This window comes from Procambarus clarkii, chromosome 28 (genome assembly GCF_040958095.1).
Source record: "Procambarus clarkii isolate CNS0578487 chromosome 28, FALCON_Pclarkii_2.0, whole genome shotgun sequence".
Taxonomy (NCBI): Eukaryota; Metazoa; Arthropoda; class Malacostraca; order Decapoda; family Cambaridae; genus Procambarus; species Procambarus clarkii.
Window position 1 is genome coordinate 20,618,532 of NC_091177.1, and position 26,215 is coordinate 20,644,746.

The window sequence follows — 26,215 nt, forward strand, 5'->3', positions numbered from 1 at the left end:
TCTCGTTGAAATACCGAGTAGGATATTGAAGAGGGGAGAAGTTCGGTTTTTATTGCATATATCGACGGTTCAGCCGGAATAGAGCGGTTTTCGTGTACATCTTCCATCGGTAATATAAACGGAAAATCAGGAACATTTTAGTTAATTCTAATGAAAACACATTGGTTTTTATCATTTGTATTGGAAACAACATTGTCATATGTCTTTTCTTGGATCTAAATAATACGAAACCTCGCTCTATGATTTGAAGATAAAATCCTCATATATGGTAAAATAGTGACTTTTTTCACGTTTTTCATGTAGTGTGATTTTACGTAAATATATTCATTTTTACCAATATTTCGATACTATTTCATGTAGTATCACGATATGTGATTTGGCCTTCAAATCTCAGAATGTCGCATAATATTGCATTTTAAGCAAGTTTTCTTGCATTTTGTTTCGTACGAAAAATCACCGAATTTAGCAATATTTTGACGTTTAACATCTCTTTTTCCTCTATGTGATTTAAACAAAATATCATCGAATTAGGCAATATTTTGCCGTTTTTCCACGTTTTTGTGAATTTTCAGTTTATAGGTATTAATTCATTATATATACGATAAAAATGATGCAAACACATAATTGATTAGATAATAACCTTAAATAATTCATTTTCAATCAACTATTTGTTTCTCGATAAAATACTGAGTAAGTTATTGAAAAGGGGGGAAGTTCTGTTTTTATTGCATATATCGACGTTTCAGCCGGAATAGAGCGGTTTTCGTGTACATCTTCCATCGGTAATATAAACGGAAAATCAGGAACATTTTAGTTAATTCTAATGAAAACACATTGGTTTCTATCATTTGTATTGGAAACAAAATTGTCATATGTCTTTTCTTGGATCTAAATAATCCGAAACCTCGCTCTATGATTTGAAGTTAAAATCCTCATATATGGTAAAATAGTGACTTTTTTCACGTTTTTCATGTAGTGTGATTTTACGTAAATATATTCGTTTTTACCAATATTTCGATACTATTTCATATAGTATCACGATACGTGATTTGGCCTTCAAATCTCAGAATTTCGCGTAATATTGCATTTTAAGCAAGTTTTCTTGCATTTTGTTTCGTGCGAAAAATCCTCGAATTTAGCAATATTTTGACGTTTATCATCTCCTTTTCCTTTATGGGAATAAACAAAATATCATCGAATTAGGCAATATTTTGCCGTTTTTGCACGTTTTTTTGAATTTCTAGTTTATGGGTATTAATTCTCTATATATACGATAAAAATGATGCAAACACATAATTGATTAGATAATAACTTTAAATACTTCATTTTCAATCAACTATTTGTTTCTCGTTAAAATACTGAGTAAGATATTGAAAAGGGGAGAAGTTCTGTTTTTATTGCATATATCGACGTTTCAGCCGGAATAGAGCGGTTTTCGTGTACATCTTCCATCGGTAATTTAAACGGAAAATCAGTAACATTTTAGTTAATTCTAATGAAAACACATTGGTTTTTATCATTTGTATATTTGAACAACATTGTCATATGTCTTTTTTTGGATCTAAATAATACGAAACCTCGCTCCATGATTTGAAGTTAAAATCCTCATATATGGTAAAATAGTGACTTTTTTCATGTAGTGTTATTTTACGTAAATATATTCGTTTTTACGAATATTTCGATACTATTTCATGTAGTATCACGATATGTGATTTGCCCTTTAAATCTCAGAATTTCGCGTAATATTGTATTTTAAGCAAGTTTTCTTGCATTTTGTTTCGTACGAAAAATCACCGAATTTAGCAATATTTTGACGTTTATCATCTCCTTTTCCATTATGTGATTTAAACAAAATATCATCGAATTAGGCAATATTTTGCCGTTTTTCCGCGTTTTTGTGAATTTTCAGTCTATGGGTATTAATTCAATAAATATACGATAAAAATGATGCAAACACATAATTTATTAGAAATTAACCTTAAATACTTCATTTTCAATCAACCATTTGTTTCTCGTTGAAATACCGAGTAGGATATTGAAGAGGGGAGAAGTTCGGTTTTTATTGCATATATCGACGTTTCAGCCGGAAGAGAGCGGTTTTCGTGTACATCTTCCATCGGTAATATAAATGGAAAATCAATAACATTTTAGTTAATTCTAATGAAAACACATTGGTTTTTATCATTGTATTGGAAACAACATTGTCATATGTCTATTCTTGGATCTAAATAATACGAAACCTCGCTCTATGATTTGAAGTTAAAATCCTCATATATGGTAAAATAGTGACTTTTTCACGTTAATCATGTAGTTTGATATTACGTAAATATATTAATTTTTACCAATATTTCGATACTATTTCATGTAGTATCACGATATGTGATTTGGCCTTCAAATGATAAAAAATGATAAAAATGATGCAAGCACATAATTGATTAGATAATAACCTTAAATACTTCATTTTCAATCAACTATTTCTTTCTCGTTAAAATACTGAGTAGGATATTGAAGAGGGGAGAAGTTCTGTTTTTATTGCATATATCGACGTTTCAGCCGGATTAGAGCGGTTTTACGTGTACATCTTCCATCTGTAATATAAACGGAAAATCAGGAATATTTTAGTTAATTCTTATGAAAACACATTGTTTTTTATCATTTGTTTTGGAAACAACATTGTCATATGTCTTTTCTTGGATCTAAATAATACAAAACCTCGCTCTATGATTTGAAGTCAAAATCCTCAAATATGGTAAAATAGTGACCTTTTCACGTTAATCATCTAGTTTGATATTACGCAAATATATTAATTTTTACCAATATTTCGATACTATTTCATGTAGTATCACGATAGGTGATTTGGCCTTCAAATCTCAGAATGTCGCATATTATTGCATTTTAAGCAAGTTTTCTTGCATTTTGTTTCGTACGAAAAATCACCGAATTTAGCAATATTTTGACGTTTATCATCTCATTTTCCTCTATGTGATTTAAACAAAATATCATCGAATTATGCAATATTTTGCCGTTTTTCCACATTTTTTTGAACTTTCAGTTTATGGGTATTAATTCATTATATATACGATAAAAATGATGCAAACACATAATTGATTAGATAATAACCTTAAATACTTCATTTTCAATCAACTATTTGTTTCTCGTTAAAATACTGAGTAAGATATTGAAAAGGGGAGAAGTTCTGTTTTTATTGCATATATCGACATTTCAGCCGGAATAGTGCGGTTTTCGTGTACATCTTCTATCGGTAATATAAACGGAAAATCAGGAACATTTTAGTTAATTCAATTGAAAACACATTGGTTTTTATCATTTGTATTGGAAACATTATTGTCATATGTCTTTTCTTGGATCTAAATAATACGAAACCACGCTCTATGATTTAAAGTTAAAATCCTCAAATAAGGTAAAATAGTGACTTTTTCACGTTAATCATGTAGTTTGATATTATGTAAATATATTCATTTTTACCAATATTTCGATACTATTTCATGTAGTATCACAATATGTGATTTGGCCTTCAAATCTCAGAATGTCGCATAATATTGCATTTTAAGCAAGTTTTCTTGCATTTTGTTTCGTACGAAAAATCACCGAATTTAGCAATATTTGGACGTTTAACATCTCTCTTTCCTCTATGTGATTTAAACAAAATATCATCGAATTAGGCAATATTTTGCCGTTTTTCCACGTTTTATTTTTAATTTTTAGTTTATGGGTATTAATTCATTATATATCCGATAAAAATGATGCAAACACATAATTGATTAGATAATAACCTTAAATACTTCATTTTCAATCAACTATTTGTTTCTCGTTAAAATACTGAGTAAGATATTGAAAAGAGGAGAAGTTCTGTTTTTATTGCATATATCGACGTTTCTGCCGGAAAAGAGCCGTTTTCGTGTACATCTTCCATCGGTAATATAAACGGAAAATCAGGAACATTTTAGTTAATTCTAATGAAAACACATTGGTTTTTATCATTTGCATTGGAAACAACATTGTCATATGTCTTTTCTTGGATCTAAATAATACGAAACCTCGCTCCATGATTTCAAGTTAAAATCCTCATATATGGTAAAATAGTGACTTTTTTCATGTAGTGTTATTTTACGTAAATATATTCGTTTTTACGAATATTTCGATACTATTTCATGTAGTATCACGATATGTGATTTGGCCTTCAAATCTCAGAATTTCGCGTAATATTGCATTTAAAGCAAGTTTTCTTGCATTTTGTTTCGTACGAAAAAGTCACCGAATTTAGCAATATTTTGACTTTTATCATCTCCTTTTCCTTTATGTGATTTAAACAAAATATCATCGAATTAGGCAATATTTTGCCGTTTTTCCACGTTTTTGTGAATTTTCAGTCTATGGGTATTAATTCAATAAATATACGATAAAAATGACGCAAACACATAATTGATTAGAAATTAACCTTAAATACTTCATTTTCAATCAACCATTTTTTTCTCGTTAAAATACCGAGTAGGATATTGAAGAAGGGAGAAGTTCGGTTTTTATTGCATATATCGACGTTTCAGCCGGAATAGAGCGGTTTTCGTGTACATCTTCCATCGGTAATATCAACGGAAAATCAGGAACATTTTAGTTAATTCTAATGAAAACACATTGGTTTTTATCATTTGTATTGGAAACAACATTGTCATATGTCTTTTCTTGGATCTAAATAATACGATCCTCGCTCTATGATTTAAAGTTAAAATCCTCATATATGGTAAAATAGTGACTTTTTTCACGTTTTTCATGTAGTGTGATTTTACGTAAATATATTCATTTTTCCCAATATTTCGATACTATTTCATGTAGTATCACGATATGTGATTTGGCCTTCAAATCTCAGAATGTCGCATAATATTGCATTTTAAGCAAGTTTTCTTGCATTTTTTTCGTACGAAAAATCATCGAATTTAGCAATATTTTGACGTTTATCATCCCCTTTTCCTCTATGTGATTTAAAAAAAATATCATCGAATTAGGCAATATTTTTCTGTTTTTCCACGTTTTTTTTGAATTTTCAGTTTATGGGTATTAATTCATTATATATACGATAAAAATGATGCAAACACATAATTGATTAGATAATAACCTTAAATACTTCATTTTCAATCAACTATTTGTTTCTCGTTAAAATACTGAGTAGGATATTGAAGAGGGGAGAAGTTCTGTTTTTATTGCATATATCGACGTTTCAGCCGGATTAGAGCGGTTTTACGTGTACATCTTCCATCTGTAATATAAACGGAAAATCAGGAATATTTTAGTTAATTCTTATGAAAACACATTGTTTTTAATCATTTGTTTTGGAAACAACATTGTCATATGTCTTTTCTTGGATCTAAATAATACAAAACCTCGCTCTATGATTTGAAGTCAAAATCCTCAAATATGGTAAAATAGTGACTTTTTCACGTTAATCATCTAGTTTGATATTACGCAAATATATTAATTTTTACCAATATTTCGATACTATTTCATGTAGTATCACGATAGGTGATTTGGCCTTTAAATCTCAGAATGTCGCATATTATTGCATTTTAAGCAAGTTTTCTTGCATTTTGTTTCGTACGAAAAATCACCGAATTTAGCAATATTTTGACGTTTATCATCTCATTCTCCTCTATGTGATTTAAACAAAATATCATCGAATTATGCAATATTTTGCCGTTTTTCCACATTTTTTTGAACTTTCAGTTTTTGGGTATTAATTCATTATATATACGATAAAAATGATGCAAACACATAATTGATTAGATAATAACCTTAAATACTTCATTTTCAATCAACAATTTTTTCTCGTTAAAATACTGAGTAAGATATTGAAAAGGGGAGAAGTTCTGTTTTTATTGCATATATCGACATTTCAGCCGGAAGAGAGCGGTTTTCGTGTACATCTTTTATCGGTAATATAAACGGAAAATCAGGAACATTTTAGTTAATTCTAATGAAAACACATTGGTTTTTATCATTTGTATTGGAAACAACATTGTCATATGTCTTTTCTTGGATCTAAATAATTCGAAACCTCGCTCTATGATTTGAAGTTAAAATCCTCATATATGGTAAAATAGTGACTTTTTCACGTTAATCATGTAGTTTGATATTACGTAACTATATTCAATTTTACCAATATTTCGATACTATTTCATGTAGTATCACGATATGTGATTTGGCCTTCAAATGATAAAAAATGATAAAAATGATGCAAGCACATAATTGATTAGATAATAACCTTAAATACTTCATTTTCAATCAACTATTTGTTTCTCGTTAAAATACTGAGTAGGATATTGAAGAGGGGAGAAGTTCTGTTTTTATTGCATATATCGACGTTTCAGCCGGATTAGAGCCGTTTTACGTGTACATCTTCCATCTGTAATATAAACGGAAAATCAGGAATATTTTAGTTAATTCTTATGAAAACACATTGTTTTTTATCATTTGTTTTGGAAACAACATTGTCATATGTCTTTTCTTGGATCTAAATAATACAAAACCTCGCTCTATGATTTGAAGTCAAAATCCTCAAATATGGTAAAATAGTGACTTTTTCACGTCAATCATCTAGTTTGATATTACGCAAATATATTAATTTTTACCAATATTTCGATACTATTTCATGTAGTATCACGATAGGTGATTTGGCCTTCAAATCTCAGAATGTCGCATATTATTGCATTTTAAGCAAGTTTTCTTGCATTTTGTTTCGTACGAAAAATCACCGAATTTAGCAATATTTTGACGTTTATCATCTCATTTTCCTCTATGTGATTTAAACAAAATATCATCGAATTATGCAATATTTTGCCGTTTTTCCACATTTTTTTGAACTTTCAGTTTATGGGTATTAATTCATTATATATACGATAAAAATGATGCAAACACATAATTGATTAGATAATAACCTTAAATACTTCATTTTCAATCAACTATTTGTTTCTCGTTAAAATACTGAGTAAGATATTGAAAAGGGGAGAAGTTCTGTTTTTATTGCATATATCGACATTTCAGCCGGAATAGAGCGGTTTTCGTGTACATCTTCTATCGGTAATATAAACGGAAAATCAGGAACATTTTAGTTAATTCAATTGAAAACACATTGGTTTTTATCATTTGTATTGGAAACATTATTGTCATATGTCTTTTCTTGGATCTAAATAATACGAAACCACGCTCTATGATTTAAAGTTAAAATCCTCAAATAAGGTAAAATAGTGACTTTTTCACGTTAATCATGTAGTTTGATATTATGTAAATATATTCATTTTTACCAATATTTCGATACTATTTCATGTAGTATCACAATATGTGATTTGGCCTTCAAATCTCAGAATGTCGCATAATATTGCATTTTAAGCAAGTTTTCTTGCATTTTGTTTCGTACGAAAAATCACCGAATTTAGCAATATTTGGACGTTTAACATCTCTCTTTCCTCTATGTGATTTAAACAAAATATCATCGAATTAGGCAATATTTTGCCGTTTTTCCACGTTTTATTTTGAATTTTTAGTTTATGGGTATTAATTCATTATATATCCGATAAAAATGATGCAAACACATAATTGATTAGATAATAACCTTAAAAACTTCATTTTCAATCAACTATTTGTTTCTCGTTAAAATACTGAGTAAGATATTGAAAAGAGGAGAAGTTCTGTTTTTATTGCATATATCGACGTTTCTGCCGGAAAAGAGCCGTTTTCGTGTACATCTTCCATCGGTAATATAAACGGAAAATCAGGAACATTTTAGTTAATTCTAATGAAAACACATTGGTTTTTATCATTTGCATTGGAAACAACATTGTCATATGTCTTTTCTTGGATCTAAATAATACGAAACCTCGCTCCATGATTTGAAGTTAAAATCCTCATATATGGTAAAATAGTGACTTTTTTCATGTAGTGTTATTTTACGTAAATATATTCGTTTTTACGAATATTTCGATACTATTTCATGTAGTATCACGATATGTGATTTGGCCTTCAAATCTCAGAATTTCGCGTAATATTGCATTTAAAGCAAGTTTTCTTGCATTTTGTTTCGTACGAAAAAGTCACCGAATTTTGCAATATTTTGACGTTTATCATCTCCTTTTCCTTTATGTGATTTAAACAAAATATCATCGAATTAGGCAATATTTTGCCGTTTTTCCACGTTTTTGTGAATTTTCAGTCTATGGGTATTAATTCAATAAATATACGATAAAAATGACGCAAACACATAATTAATTAGAAATTAACCTTAAATACTTCATTTTCAATCAACCATTTTTTTCTCGTTAAAATACCGAGTAGGATATTGAAGAAGGGAGAAGTTCGGTTTTTATTGCATATATCGACGTTTCAGCCGGAATAGAGCGGTTTTCGTGTACATCTTCCATCGGTAATATCAACGGAAAATCAGGAACATTTTAGTTAATTCTAATGAAAACACATTGGTTTTTATCATTTGTATTGGAAACAACATTGTCATATGTCTTTTCTTGGATCTAAATAATACGATCCTCGCTCTATGATTTAAAGTTAAAATCCTCATATATGGTAAAATAGTGACTTTTTTCACGTTTTTCATGTAGTGTGATTTTACGTAAATATATTCATTTTTCCCAATATTTCGATACTATTTCATGTAGTATCACGATATGTGATTTGGCCTTCAAATCTCAGAATGTCGCATAATATTGCATTTTAAGCAAGTTTTCTTGTATTTTGTTTCGTACGAAAAATCATCGAATTTAGCAATATTTTGACGTTTATCATCCCCTTTTCCTCTATGTGATTTAAAAAAAATATCATCGAATTAGGCAATATTTTTCTGTTTTTCCACGTTTTTTTTGAATTTTCAGTTTATAGGTATTAATTCATTATATATACGATAAAAATGATGCAAACACATAATTGATGAGATAATAACCTTAAATACTTCATTTTCAATCAACTATTTGTTTCTCGTTAAAATACTGAGTAGGATATTGAAGAGGGGAGAAGTTCTGTTTTTATTGCATATATCGACGTTTCAGCCGGATTAGAGCGGTTTTACGTGTACATCTTCCATCTGTAATATAAACGGAAAATCAGGAATATTTTAGTTAATTCTTATGAAAACACATTGTTTTTAATCATTTGTTTTGGAAACAACATTGTCATATGTCTTTTCTTGGATCTAAATAATACAAAACCTCGCTCTATGATTTGAAGTCAAAATCCTCAAATATGGTAAAATAGTGACTTTTTCACGTTAATCATCTAGTTTGATATTACGCAAATATATTAATTTTTACCAATATTTCGATACTATTTCATGTAGTATCACGATAGGTGATTTGGCCTTTAAATCTCAGAATGTCGCATATTATTGCATTTTAAGCAAGTTTTCTTGCATTTTGTTTCGTACGAAAAATCACCGAATTTAGCAATATTTTGACGTTTATCATCTCATTCTCCTCTATGTGATTTAAACAAAATATCATCGAATTATTCAATATTTTGCCGTTTTTCCACATTTTTTTGAACTTTCAGTTTTTGGGTATTAATTCATTATATATACGATAAAAATGATGCAAACACATAATTGATTAGATAATAACCTTAAATACTTCATTTTCAATCAACAATTTTTTCTCGTTAAAATACTGAGTAAGATATTGAAAAGGGGAGAAGTTCTGTTTTTATTGCATATATCGACATTTCAGCCGGAAGAGAGCGGTTTTCGTGTACATCTTTTATCGGTAATATAAACGGAAAATCAGGAACATTTTAGTTAATTCTAATGAAAACACATTGGTTTTTATCATTTGTATTGGAAACAACATTGTCATATGTCTTTTCTTGGATCTAAATAATTCGAAACCTCGCTCTATGATTTGAAGTTAAAATCCTCATATATGGTAAAATAGTGACTTTTTCACGTTAATCATGTAGTTTGATATTACGTAACTATATTCAATTTTACCAATATTTCGATACTATTTCATGTAGTATCACGATATGTGATTTGGCCTTCAAATGATAAAAAATGATAAAAATGATGCAAGCACATAATTGATTAGATAATAACCTTAAATACTTCATTTTCAATCAACTATTTGTTTCTCGTTAAAATACTGAGTAGGATATTGAAGAGGGGAGAAGTTCTGTTTTTATTGCATATATCGACGTTTCAGCCGGATTAGAGCGGTTTTACGTGTACATCTTCCATCTGTAATATAAACGGAAAATCAGGAATATTTTAGTTAATTCTTATGAAAACACATTGTTTTTTATCATTTGTTTTGGAAACAACATTGTCATATGTCTTTTCTTGGATCTAAATAATACAAAACCTCGCTCTATGATTTGAAGTCAAAAACCTCAAATATGGTAAAATAGTGACTTTTTCACGTTAATCATCTAGTTTGATATTACGCAAATATATTAATTTTTACCAATATTTCGATACTATTTCATGTAGTATCACGATAGGTGATTTGGCCTTCAAATCTCAGAATGTCGCATATTATTGCATTTTAAGCAAGTTTTCTTGCATTTTGTTTCGTACGAAAAATCACCGAATTTAGCAATATTTTGACGTTTATCATCTCATTTTCCTCTATGTGATTTAAACAAAATATCATCGAATTATGCAATATTTTGCCGTTTTTCCACATTTTTTTGAACTTTCAGTTTATGGGTATTAATTCATTATATATACGATAAAAATGATGCAAACACATAATTGATTAGATAATAACCTTAAATACTTCATTTTCAATCAACTATTTGTTTCTCGTTAAAATACTGAGTAAGATATTGAAAAGGGGAGAAGTTCTGTTTTTATTGCATATATCGACATTTCAGCCGGAATAGAGCGGTTTTCGTGTACATCTTCTATCGGTAATATAAACGGAAAATCAGGAACATTTTAGTTAATTCAATTGAAAACACATTAGTTTTTATCATTTGTATTGGAAACATTATTGTCATATGTCTTTTCTTGGATCTAAATAATTCGAAACCACGCTCTATGATTTAAAGTTAAAATCCTCAAATAAGGTAAAATAGTGACTTTTTCACGTTAATCATGTAGTTTGATATTATGTAAATATATTCATTTTTACCAATATTTCGATACTATTTCATGTAGTATCACGATAGGTGATTTGTCCTTCAAATCTCAGAATGTCGCATATTATTGCATTTTAAGCAAGTTTTCTTGCATTTTGTTTCGTACGAAAAATCACCGAATTTAGCAATATTTAGACGTTTATCATCTCATTTTCCTCTATGTGATTTAAACAAAATATCATCGAATTATGCAATATTTTGCCGTTTTTCCACATTTTTTTGAACTTTCAGTTTGTGGGTATTAATTCATTATATATACGATAAAAATGATGCAAACACATAATTGATTAGATAATAACCTTAAATACTTCATTTTCAATCAAGTATTTGTTTCTCGTTAAAATACTGAGTAAGATATTGAAAAGGGGAGAAGTTCTGTTTTTATTGCATATATCGACATTTCAGCCGAAAGAGAGCGGTTTTCGTGTACATCTTTTATCGGTAATATAAACGGAAAATCAGGAACATTTTAGTTAATTCTAATGAAAACACATTGGTTTTTATCATTTGTATTGGAAACAACATTGTCATATGTCTATTCTTGGATCTAAATAATTCGAAACCTCGCTCTATGATTTGAAGTAAAATCCTCATATATGGTAAAATAGTGACTTTTTCACGTTAATCATGTAGTTTGATATTACGTAACTATATTCATTTTTACCAATATTTCGATACTATTTCATGTAGTATCACGATATGTGATTTGGCCTTCAAATGATAAAAAATGATAAAAATGATGCAAGCACATAATTGATTAGATAATAACCTTAAATACTTCATTTTCAATCAACTATTTGTTTCTCGTTAAAATACTGAGTAGGATATTGAAGAGGGGAGAAGTTCTGTTTTTATTGCATATATCGACGTTTCAGCCGGATTAGAGCGGTTTTACGTGTACATCTTCCATCTGTAATATAAACGGAAAATCAGGAATATTTTAGTTAATTCTTATGAAAACACATTGTTTTTTATCATTTGTTTTGGAAACAACATTGTCATATGTCTTTTCTTGGATCTAAATAATACAAAACCTCGCTCTATGATTTGAAGTCAAAATCCTCAAATATGGTAAAATAGTGACTTTTTCACGTTAATCATCTAGTTTGATATTACGCAAATATATTAATTTTTACCAATATTTCGATACTATTTCATGTAGTATCACGATAGGTGATTTGGCCTTCAAATCTCAGAATGTCGCATATTATTGCATTTAAAGCAAGTTTTCTTGCATTTTGTTTCGTACGAAAAATCACCGAATTTATCAATATTTTGACGTTTATCATCTCATTTTCCTCTATGTGATTTAAACAAAATATCATCGAATTATGCAATATTTTGCCGTTCTTCCACATTTTTTTGAACTTTCAGTTTATGGGTATTAATTCATTATATATACGATAAAAATGATGCAAACACATAATTGATTAGATAATAACCTTAAATACTTCATTTTCAATCAACTATTTGTTTCTCGTTAAAATACTGAGTAAGATATTGAAAAGGGGAGAAGTTCTGTTTTTATTGCATATATCGACATTTCACCTGGAATAGAGCGGTTTTCGTGTACATCTTCTATCGGTAATATAAACGGAAAATCAGGAACATTTTAGTTAATTCAATTGAAAACACATTGGTTTTTATCATTTGTATTGGAAACATTATTGTCATATGTCTTTTCTTGGATCTAAATAATACGAAACCACGCACTATGATTTAAAGTTAAAATCCTCAAATAAGGTAAAATAGTGACTTTTTCACGTTAATCATGTAGTTTGATATTATGTATATATATTCATTTTTACCAATATTTCGATACTATTTCATGTAGTATCACAATATGTGATTTGGCCTTCAAATCTCAGAATGTCGCATAATATTGCATTTTAAGCAAGTTTTCTTGCATTTTGTTTCATACGAAAAATCACCGAATTTAGCAATATTTTGACGTTTAACATCTCTCTTTCCTCTATGTGATTTAAACTAAATATCATCGAATTAGGCAATATTTTGCCGTTTTTCCACGTTTTTTTTTAATTTTTAGTTTATGGGTATTAATTCATTATATATACGATAAAAATGATGCAAACACATAATTGATTAGATAATAACCTTAAATACTTCATTTTCAATCAACTATTTGTTTCTCGTTAAAATACTGAGTAAGATATTGAAAAGAGGAGAAGTTCTGTTTTTATTGCATATATCGACGTTTCTGCCGGAAAAGAGCCGTTTTCGTGTACATCTTCCATCGGTAATATAAACGGAAAATCAGGAACATTTTAGTTAATTCTAATGAAAACACATTGGTTTTTATCATTTGTATATGAAAACAACATTGTCATATGTCTTTTCTTGGATCTAAATAATACGATCCTCGCTCTATGATTTAAAGTTAAAATCCTCATATATGGTAAAATAGTGACTTTTTTCACGTTTTTCATGTTGTGTGATTTTACGTAAATATATTCATTTTTCCCAATATTTCGATACTATTTCATGTAGTATCACGATATGTGATTTGGCCTTCAAATCTCAGAATGTCGCATAATATTGCATTTTAACAAGTTTTCTTGCATTTTGTTTCGTACGAAAAATCATCGAATTTAGCAACATTTTGACGTTTATCATCCCCTTTTCCTCTATGTGATTTAAAAAAAATATCATCGAATTAGGCAATATTTTGCTGTTTTTCCACGTTTTTTTTTAAATTTTCAGTTTATGGGTATTAATTCATTATATATACGATAAAAATGATGCAAACACATAATTGATTAGATAATAACCTTAAATACTTCATTTTCAATCAACTATTTGTTTCTCGATAAAATACTGAGTAAATTATTGAAAAGGGGGAAGCTCTGTTTTTATTGCATATATCGACGTTTCAGCCGGAATAGAGCGGTTTTCGTGTACATCTTCCATTGGTAATATAAACGGAAAATCAGGAACATTTTAGTTAATTCTAATGAAAACACATTGGTTTCAATCATTTGTATTGGAAACAACATTGTCATATGTCTTTTCTTGGATCTAAATAATCCGAAACCTCGCTCTATGATTTGAAGTTAAAATCCTCATATATGGTAAAATAGTGACTTTTTTCACGTTTTTCATGTAGTGTGATTTTTCGTAAATATATTCGTTTTTACCAATATTTCGATACTATTTCATGTCGTATCACGATACGTGATTTGGCCTTCAAATCTCAGAATTTCGCGTAATATTGCATTTTAAGCAAGTTTTCTTGCATTTTGTTTCGTACGAAAAATCCTTGAATTTAGCAATATTTTGACGTTTATCATCTCTTTTTCCTTTATGGGAATAAACAAAATATCATCGAATTAGGCAACATTTTGCCGTTTTTCCAAGTTTTGTGAATTTTCAGTCAATGGGTATTAATTCAATAAATATACGATGCAAATGATGCAAACACATAATTGATTAGAAAATAACCTTAAATACTTCATTTTCAATCAACCATTTGTTTCTCGTTAAAATACTGAGTAGGATATTGAAGAGGGGAGAAATTCGGTTTTTATTGCATATATCGACGTTTCAGATGGAATAGAGCGGTTTTCGTGTACATCTTCCATCGGTAATTTAAACGGAAAATCAGGAACATTTTAGTTAATTCTAATGAAAACACATTGGTTTTTATCATTTGTATTGGAAACAACATTGTCATATGTCTTTTCTTGGATCTAAATAATACGAAACCTCACTCTATGATTTGAAGTTAAAATCCTCATATATGGTAAAATAGTGACTTTTTTTCACGTTTTTCATGTAGTGTGATTTCACGTAAATACATTCATTTTACCAATATTTCGATACTATTTCATGTAGTATCACGATATGTGATTTGCCCTTCAAATCTCAGAATTTCGCGTAATATAGCATTTTAAGCAAGTTTTCTTGCATTTTGTTTCGTACGAAAAATCACCGAATTTAGCATTATTTTGACGTTTATCATCTCCATTTCCTCTATATGATTTAAACAAAATATCATCGAATTAGGCAATATTTTGCCGTTTTTCCACGTTTTTGTGAATTTTCAGTCTATGGGTATATCGTATATTCAATAAATATACGATAAAAATGATGCAAACACATAATTGATAATAACCATAAATACTTCATTTTCAATCAACTATTTGTTTCTCGGTAAAATACTGAGTAAGATATTGAAGAGGGGAGAAGTTCGGTTTTTATTGCATATATCGACGTTTCAGCCGGAATAGAGCGGTTTTCGTGTACATCTTCCATCGGTAATATAAACGGAAAATCAGGAACATTTTAGTTAATTCTAATGAAAACACATTGGTTTTTATCATTTGTATTGGAAACAACATTGTCATATGTCTATTCTTGGATCTAAATAATACGAAACCTCGCTCTATGATTTGAAGTTAAAATCCTCATATATGGTAAAATAGTGACTTTTTCACGTTAATCATATAGTTTGATATTACGTAAATATATTCATTTTTACCAATATTTCGATACTATTTCATGTAGTATCACGATATGTGATTTGGCCTTCAAATCTCAGAATGTCGCATAATATTGCATTTTAAGCAAGTTTTCTTGCATTTTGTTTAGTACGAAAAATCACCGAATTTAGCAATATTTTGACGTTTATCATCTCATTTTCCTCTATGTTTTTTAAACAAAATATCATCGAATTATGCAATATTTTGCCGTTTTTCCACATTTTTTTGAACTTTCAGTTTATGGGTATTAATTCATTATATATACGATAAAAATGATGCAAACACATAATTGATTAGATAATAACCTTAAATACTTCATTTTCAATCAACTATTTGTTTCTCGTTAAAATACTGAGTAAGATATTGAAAAGAGGAGAAGTTCTGTTTTTATTGCATATATCGACGTTTCTGCCGGAAAAGAGCCGTTTTCGTGTACATCTTCCATCGGTAATATAAACGGAAAATCAGGAACATTTTAGTTAATTCTAATGAAAACACATTGGTTTTTATCATTTGCATTGGAAACAACATTGTCATATGTCTTTTCTTGGATCTAAATAATACGAAACCTCGCTCCATGATTTGAAGTTAAAATCCTCATATATGGCAAAATAGTGACTTTTTTCATGTAGTGTTATTTTACGTAAATATATTCGTTTTTACGAATATTTCGATACTATTTCATGTAGTATCACGATATGTGATTTGGCCTTCAAATCTCAGAATTTCGCGTAATATTGCATTTAAAGCAAGTTTTCTTGCATTTTGTTTCGTACGAAAAAGTCACCGAATTTAGCAATATTTTGACGTTTATCATCTCCTTTTCCTATATGTGATTTAAACAAAATATCATCGAATTAGGCAATATTTTGCCGTTTTTCCACGTTTTTGTGAATTTTCAGTCTATGGGTATTAATTCAATAAATATACGATAAAAATGATGCAAACACATAATTGATTAGAAATTAACCTTAAATACTTCATTTTCAATCAACCATTTTTTTCTCGTTAAAATACCGAGTAGGATATTGAAGAAGGGAGAAGTTCGGTTTTTATTGCATATATCGACGTTTCAGCCGGAATAGAGCGGTTTTCGTGTACATCTTCCATCGGTAATATAAACGGAAAATCAGGAACATTTTAGTTAATTCTAATGAAAACACATTGGTTTTTATCATTTGTATTGGAAACAACATTGTCATATGTCTTTTCTTGGATCTAAATAATACGATCCTCACTCTATGATTTGAAGTTAAAATCCTCATATATGGTAAAATAGTGACTTTTTTCACGTTTTTCATGTTGTGTGATTTTACGTAAATATATTCATTTTTTCCAATATTTCGATACTATTTCATGTAGTATCACGATATGTGATTTGGCCTTCAAATCTCAGAATGTCGCATAATATTGCATTTTAAGCAAGTTTTCTTGCATTTTGTTTCGTACGAAAAATCATCGAATTTAGCAATATTTTGACGTTTATCATCCCCTTTTCCTCTATGTGATTTAAAAAAAATATCATCGAATTAGGCAATATTTTGCTGTTTTTCCACGTTTTTTTTTAATTTTCTGTTTATGGGTATTAATTCATTAAATATACGATAAAAATGATGCAAACACATAATTGATTAGATAATAACCTTAAATACTTCATTTTCAATCAACTATTTGTTTCTCGATAAAATACTAAGTTATTGAAAAGGGGGAAGTTCTGTTTTTATTGCATATATCGACGTTTCAGCCGGAATAGAGCGGTTTTCGTGTACATCTTCCAACGGTAATATAAACGGAAAATCAGGAACATTTTAGTTAATTCTAATGAAAACACATTGGTTTCTATCATTTGTATTGGAAACAACATTGTCATATGTCTTTTCTTGGATCTAAATAATCCGAAACCTCGCTCTATGATTTGAAGTTAAAATCCTCATATATGGTAAAATAGTGACTTTTTTCATGTAGTGTGATTTTACGTAAATATATTCGTTTTTACCAATATTTCGATACTATTTCATGTAGTATCACGATAAGTGATTTGGCCTTCAAATCTCAGAATTTCGCGTAATATTGCATTTTAAGCAAGTTTTCTTGCATTTTGTTTCGTACGAGAAATCCTTGAATTTAGCAATATTTTGACGTTTATCATCTCCTTTTCCTATATGTGATTTAAACAAAATATCATCGAATTAGGCAATATTTTGCCGTTTTTCCACGTTTTTGTGAATTTTCAGTCTATGGGTATTAATTCAATAAATATACGATAAAAATGATGCAAACACATAATTGATTAGAAATTAACCTTAAATACTTCATTTTCAATCAACCATTTTTTTCTCGTTAAAATACCGAGTAGGATATTGAAGAAGGGAGAAGTTCGGTTTTTATTGCATATATCGACGTTTCAGCCGGAATAGAGCGGTTTTCGTGTACATCTTCCATCGGTAATATAAACGGAAAATCAGGAACATTTTAGTTAATTCTAATGAAAACACATTGGTTTTTATCATTTGTATTGGAAACAACATTGTCATATGTCTATTCTTGGATCTAAATAATACGAAACCTCGCTCTATGATTTGAAGTTAAAATCCTCATATATGGTAAAATAGTGACTTTTTCACGTTAATCATATAGTTTGATATTACGTAAATATATTCATTTTTACCAATATTTCGATACTATTTCATGTAGTATCACGATATGTGATTTGGCCTTCAAATCTCAGAATGTCGCATAATATTGCATTTTAAGCAAGTTTTCTTGCATTTTGTTTAGTACGAAAAATCACCGAATTTAGCAATATTTTGACGTTTATCATCTCATTTTCCTCTATGTGATTTAAACAAAATATCATCGAATTATGCAATATTTTGCCGTTTTTCCACATTTTTTTGAACTTTCAGTTTATGGGTATTAATTCATTATATATACGATAAAAATGATGCAAACACATAATTGATTAGATAATAACCTTAAATACTTCATTTTCAATCAACTATTTGTTTCTCGTTAAAATACTGAGTAAGATATTGAAAAGAGGAGAAGTTCTGTTTTTATTGCATATATCGACGTTTCTGCCGGAAAAGAGCCGTTTTCGTGTACATCTTCCATCGGTAATATAAACTGAAAATCAGGAACATTTTAGTTAATTCTAATGAAAACACATTGGTTTTTATCATTTGCATTGGAAACAACATTGTCATATGTCTTTTCTTGGATCTAAATAATACGAAACCTCGCTCCATGATTTGAAGTTAAAATCCTCATATATGGCAAAATAGTGACTTTTTTCATGTAGTGTTATTTTACGTAAATATATTCGTTTTTACGAATATTTCGATACTATTTCATGTAGTATCACGATATGTGATTTGGCCTTCAAATCTCAGAATTTCGCGTAATATTGCATTTAAAGCAAGTTTTCTTGCATTTTGTTTCGTACGAAAAAGTCACCGAATTTAGCAATATTTTGACGTTTATCATCTCCTTTTCCTATATGTGATTTAAACAAAATATCATCGAATTAGGCAATATTTTGCCGTTTTTCCACGTTTTTGTGAATTTTCAGTCTATGGGTATTAATTCAATAAATATACGATAAAAATGATGCAAACACATAATTGATTAGAAATTAACCTTAAATACTTCATTTTCAATCAACCATTTTTTTCTCGTTAAAATACCGAGTAGGATATTGAAGAAGGGAGAAGTTCGGTTTTTATTGCATATATCGACGTTTCAGCCGGAATAGAGCGGTTTTCGTGTACATCTTCCATCGGTAATATAAACGGAAAATCAGGAACATTTTAGTTAATTCTAATGAAAACACATTGGTTTTTATCATTTGTATTGGAAACAACATTGTCATATGTCTTTTCTTGGATCTAAATAATACGATCCTCACTCTATGATTTGAAGTTAAAATCCTCATATATGGTAAAATAGTGACTTTTTTCACGTTTTTCATGTTGTGTGATTTTACGTAAATATATTCATTTTTCCCAATATTTCGATACTATTTCATGTAGTATCACGATATGTGATTTGGCCTTCAAATCTCAGAATGTCGCATAATATTGCATTTTAAGCAAGTTTTCTTGCATTTTGTTTCGTACGAAAAATCATCGAATTTAGCAATATTTTGACGTTTATCATCCCCTTTTCCTCTATGTGATTTAAAAAAAATATCATCGAATTAGGCAATATTTTGCTGTTTTTCCACGTTTTTTTTTAATTTTCAGTTTATGGGTATTAATTCATTAAATATACGATAAAAATGATGCAAACACATAATTGATTAGATAATAACCTTAAATACTTCATTTTCAATCAACTATTTGTTTCTCGATAAAATACTAAGTTATTGAAAAGGGGGAAGTTCTGTTTTTATTGCATATATCGACGTTTCAGCCGGAATAGAGCGGTTTTCGTGTACATCTTCCAACGGTAATATAAACGGAAAATCAGGAACATTTTAGTTAATTCTAATGAAAACACATTGGTTTCTATCATTTGTATTGGAAACAACATTGTCATATGTCTTTTCTTGGATCTAAATAATCCGAAACCTCGCTCTATGATTTGAAGTTAAAATCCTCATATATGGTAAAATAGTGACTTTTTTCACGTTTTTCATGTAGTGTGATTTTACGTAAATATATTCGTTTTTACCAATATTTCGATACTATTTCATGTAGTATCACGATAAGTGATTTGGCCTTCAAATCTCAGAATTTCGCGTAATATTGCATTTTAAGCAAGTTTTCTTGCATTTTGTTTCGTACGAGAAATCCTTGAATTTAGCAATATTTTGACGTTTATCATCTCCTTTTCCTTTATGGGAATAAACAAAATATCATCGAATTAGGCAACATTTTGCCGTTTTCCAAGTTTTGTGAATTTTCAGTCAATGGGTATTAATTCAATAAATATACGATACAAATGATGCAAACACATAATTGATTAGAAAATAACCTTAAATACTTCATTTTCAATCAACCATTTGTTTCTCGTTAAAATACTGAGTAGGATATTGAAGAGGGGAGAAATTCGGTTTTTATTGCATATATCGACGTTTCAGCTGGATAAGAGCGGTTTTACCTGTACATCTTCCATCTGTAATATAAACTGAAAATCAGGAACATTTTAGTTAATTCTAATGAAAACACATTGGTTTTTATCATTTGTATATTTGAACAACATTGTCATATGTCTTTTCTTGGATCTAAATAATACGAAACTTCGCACAATGATTTGAAGTTAAAATCCTCATATATGGTAAAATAGTGACTTTTTTCATGTAGTGTTATTTTACGTAAATATATTCGTTTTTACGAATATTTCGATACTATTTCATGTAGTATCACGATATGTGATTTGCCCTTCAAATCTCAGAATTTCGCGTAATATAGCATTTTAAGCAAGTTTTCTTGCATTTTGTTTCGTACGAAAAATCACCGAATTTAGCATTATTTTGACGTTTATCATCTCCTTTTCCTCTATATGATTTAAACAAAATATCATCGAATTAGGCAATATTTTGCCGTTTTTCCACGTTTTTGTGAATTTTCAGTCTATGAGTATTAATTCAATAAATATACGATAAAAAATGATGCAAACACATAATTGATAATAACCTTAAATACTTCATTTTCAATCAACTATTTGTTTCTCGTTAAAATACTGAGTAAGATATTGAAAAGGGGAGAAGTTCTGTTTTTATTGCATATATCGACGTTTCTGCCGGAATAGAGCCGTTTTCGTGTACATCTTCCATCGGTAATATAAACGGAAAATCAGGAACATTTTAGTTAATTCTAATGAAAACACATTGGTTTTTATCATTTGTATTGGAAACAACATTGTCATATGTCTTTTCTTGGATTTAAATAATACGAAACCTAGCTCCATGATTTGAAGTTAAAATCCTCAAATATGGTAAAATAGTGACTTTTTCACGTTAATCATGTAGTTTGATATTACGCAAATATATTAATTTTTACCATTATTTCGATACTATTTCATGTAGTATCAGGATATGTGATTTGCCCTTCAAATCTCAGAATTTCGCGTAATATTGCATTTTAATCAAGTTTTCTTGCATTTTGTTTCGTACGAAAAATCACCGAATTTAGCAATATTTTGACGTTTATCATCTCCTTTTCCTTTATGTGATTTAAACAAAATATCATCGAATTAGGCAATATTTTGCCGTTTTTCCACGTTTTTGTGAATTTTCAGTCTATGGGTATTAATTCAATAAATATACGATAAAAATGATGCAAACACATAATTGATTAGAAATTAACCTTAAATACTTCATTTTCAATCAACTATTTGTTTCTCGGTAAAATACTGAGTAAGATATTGAAGAGGGGAGAAGTTCGGTTTTTATTGCATATATCGACGTTTCAGCCGGAATAGAGCGGTTTTCGTGTACATCTTCCATCGGTAATATAAACGGAAAATCAGGAACATTTTAGTTAATTCAATTGAAAACACATTGGTTTTTATCATTTGTATTGGAAACATTATTGTCATATGTCTTTTCTTGGATCTAAATAATACGAAACCACGCTCTATGATTTGAAGTTAAAATCCTCATATATGGTAAAATAGTGACTTTTTCACGTTAATCATGTAGTTTGATATTACGTAAATATATTCATTTTTACCAATATTTCGATACTATTTCATGTAGTATCTCAATATGTGATTTGGCCTTCAAATCTCAGAATGTCGCATAATATTGCATTTTAAGCAAGTTTTCTTGCATTTTGTTTCGTACGAAAAATCATCGAATTTAGCAATATTTTGACGTTTATCATCCCCTTTTCCTCTATGTGATTTAAAAAAAATATCATCGAATTAGGCAATATTTTGCTGTTTTTCCACGTTTTTTTTTAATTTTCAGTTTATGGGTATTAATTCATTAAATATACGATAAAAATGATGCAAACACATAATTGATTAGATAATAACCTTAAATACTTCATTTTCAATCAACTATTTGTTTCTCGATAAAATACTAAGTTATTGAAAAGGGGGAAGTTCTGTTTTTATTGCATATATCGACGTTTCAGCCGGAATAGAGCGGTTTTCGTGTACATCTTCCAACGGTAATATAAACGGAAAATCAGGAACATTTTAGTTAATTCTAATGAAAACACATTGGTTTCTATCATTTGTATTGGAAACAACATTGTCATATGTCTTTTCTTGGATCTAAATAATCCGAAACCTCGCTCTATGATTTGAAGTTAAAATCCTCATATATGGTAAAATAGTGACTTTTTTCACGTTTTTCATGTAGTGTGATTTTACGTAAATATATTCGTTTTTACCAATATTTCGATACTATTTCATGTAGTATCACGATAAGTGATTTGGCCTTCAAATCTCAGAATTTCGCGTAATATTGCATTTTAAGCAAGTTTTCTTGCATTTTGTTTCGTACGAGAAATCCTTGAATTTAGCAATATTTTGACGTTTATCATCTCCTTTTCCTTTATGGGAATAAACAAAATATCATCGAATTAGGCAACATTTTGCCGTTTTCCAAGTTTTGTGAATTTTCAGTCAATGGGTATTAATTCAATAAATATACGATACAAATGATGCAAACACATAATTGATTAGAAAATAACCTTAAATACTTCATTTTCAATCAACCATTTGTTTCTCGTTAAAATACTGAGTAGGATATTGAAGAGGGGAGAAATTCGGTTTTTATTGCATATATCGACGTTTCAGCTGGATAAGAGCGGTTTTACCTGTACATCTTCCATCTGTAATATAAACTGAAAATCAGGAACATTTTAGTTAATTCTAATGAAAACACATTGGTTTTTATCATTTGTATATTTGAACAACATTGTCATATGTCTTTTCTTGGATCTAAATAATACGAAACTTCGCACAATGATTTGAAGTTAAAATCCTCATATATGGTAAAATAGTGACTTTTTTCATGTAGTGTTATTTTACGTAAATATATTCGTTTTTACGAATATTTCGATACTATTTCATGTAGTATCACGATATGTGATTTGCCCTTCAAATCTCAGAATTTCGCGTAATATAGCATTTTAAGCAAGTTTTCTTGCATTTTGTTTCGTACGAAAAATCACCGAATTTAGCATTATTTTGACGTTTATCATCTCCTTTTCCTCTATATGATTTAAACAAAATATCATCGAATTAGGCAATATTTTGCCGTTTTTCCACGTTTTTGTGAATTTTCAGTCTATGAGTATTAATTCAATAAATATACGATAAAAAATGATGCAAACACATAATTGATAATAACCTTAAATACTTCATTTTCAATCAACTATTTGTTTCTCGTTAAAATACTGAGTAAGATATTGAAAAGGGGAGAAGTTCTGTTTTTATTGCATATATCGACGTTTCTGCCGGAATAGAGCCGTTTTCGTGTACATCTTCCATCGGTAATATAAACGGAAAATCAGGAACATTTTAGTTAATTCTAATGAAAACACATTGGTTTTTATCATTTGTATTGGAAACAACATTGTCATATGTCTTTTCTTGGATTTAAATAATACGAAACCTAGCTCCATGATTTGAAGTTAAAATCCTCAAATATGGTAAAATAGTGACTTTTTCACGTTAATCATGTAGTTTGATATTACGCAAATATATTAATTTTTACCATTATTTCGATACTATTTCATGTAGTATCAGGATATGTGATTTGCCCTTCAAATCTCAGAATTTCGCGTAATATTGCATTTTAATCAAGTTTTCTTGCATTTTGTTTCGTACGAAAAATCACCGAATTTAGCAATATTTTGACGTTTATCATCTCCTTTTCCTTTATGTGATTTAAACAAAATATCATCGAATTAGGCAATATTTTGCCGTTTTTCCACGTTTTTGTGAATTTTCAGTCTATGGGTATTAATTCAATAAATATACGATAAAAATGATGCAAACACATAATTGATTAGAAATTAACCTTAAATACTTCATTTTCAATCAACTATTTGTTTCTCGGTAAAATACTGAGTAAGATATTGAAGAGGGGAGAAGTTCGGTTTTTATTGCATATATCGACGTTTCAGCCGGAATAGAGCGGTTTTCGTGTACATCTTCCATCGGTAATATAAACGGAAAATCAGAAACATTTTAGTTAATTCTAATGAAAACACATTGGTTTTTATCATTTGTATTGGAAACAACATTGTCATATGTCTATTCTTGGATCTAAATAATACGAAACCTCGCTCTATGATTTGAAGTTAAAATCCTCATATATGGTAAAATAGTGACTTTTTCACGTTAATCATATAGTTTGATATTACGCAAATATATTAATTTTTACCAATATTTCGATACTATTTCATGTAGTATCACGATATGTGATTTGGCCTTCAAATCTCAGAATGTCGCATAATATTGCATTTTAAGCAAGTTTTCTTGCATTTTGTTTCGTACGAAAAATCATCGAATTTAGCAATATTTTGACGTTTATCATCCCCTTTTCCTCTATGTGATTTAAACAAAATATCATCGAATTAGGCAATATTTTGCCGTTTTTCCACGTTTTTTTGAATTTTCAGTTTATGGGTATTAATTCATTATATATACGATAAAAATGATGCAAGCACATAATTGATTAGATAATAACCTTAAATACTTCATTTTCAATCAACTATTTGTTTCTCGTTAAAATACTGAGTAGGATATTGAAGAGGGGAGAAGTTCGGTTTTTATTGCATATATCGACGTTTCAGCCGGATTAGAGCGGTTTTACGTGTACATCTTCCATCTGTAATATAAACGGAAAATCAGGAATATTTTAGTTAATTCTTATGAAAACACATTGTTTTTTATCATTTGTTTTGGAAACAACATTGTCATATGTCTTTTCTTGGATCTAAATAATACAAAACCTCGCTCTATGATTTGAAATCAAAATCCTCAAATATGGTAAAATAGTGACTTTTTCACGTTAATCATGTAGTTTGATATTTCGTAAATTTATTCATTTTTACCAATATTTCGATACTATTTCATGTAGTATCACGATATGTGATTTGGCCTTCATATCTCAGAATGTCGCATAATATTGCATTTTAAGCATGTTTTCTTGCATTTTGTTTCGTACGAAAAATCACCGAATTTAGCAATATTTTGACGTTTATCATCTCATTTTCCCCTATGTGATTTAAACAAAATATAATCGAATTATGCAATATTTTGCCGTTTTTCCAAATTTTTTTGAACATTCAGTTTATGGGTATTAATTCATTATATATACGATAAAAATGATGCAAACACATAATTGATTAGATAATAACCTTAAATACTTCATTTTCAATCAACTATTTGTTTCTCGTTAAAATACTGAGTAAGATATTGAAAAGGGGAAAAGTTCTGTTTTTATTGCATATATCGACATTTCAGCCGGAATAGAGCGGTTTTCGTGTACATCTTCCATCGGTAATATAAACGGAAAATCAGGAACATTTTAGTTAATTCAATTGAAAACACATTGGTTTTTATCATTTGTATTGGAAACATTATTGTCATATGTCTTT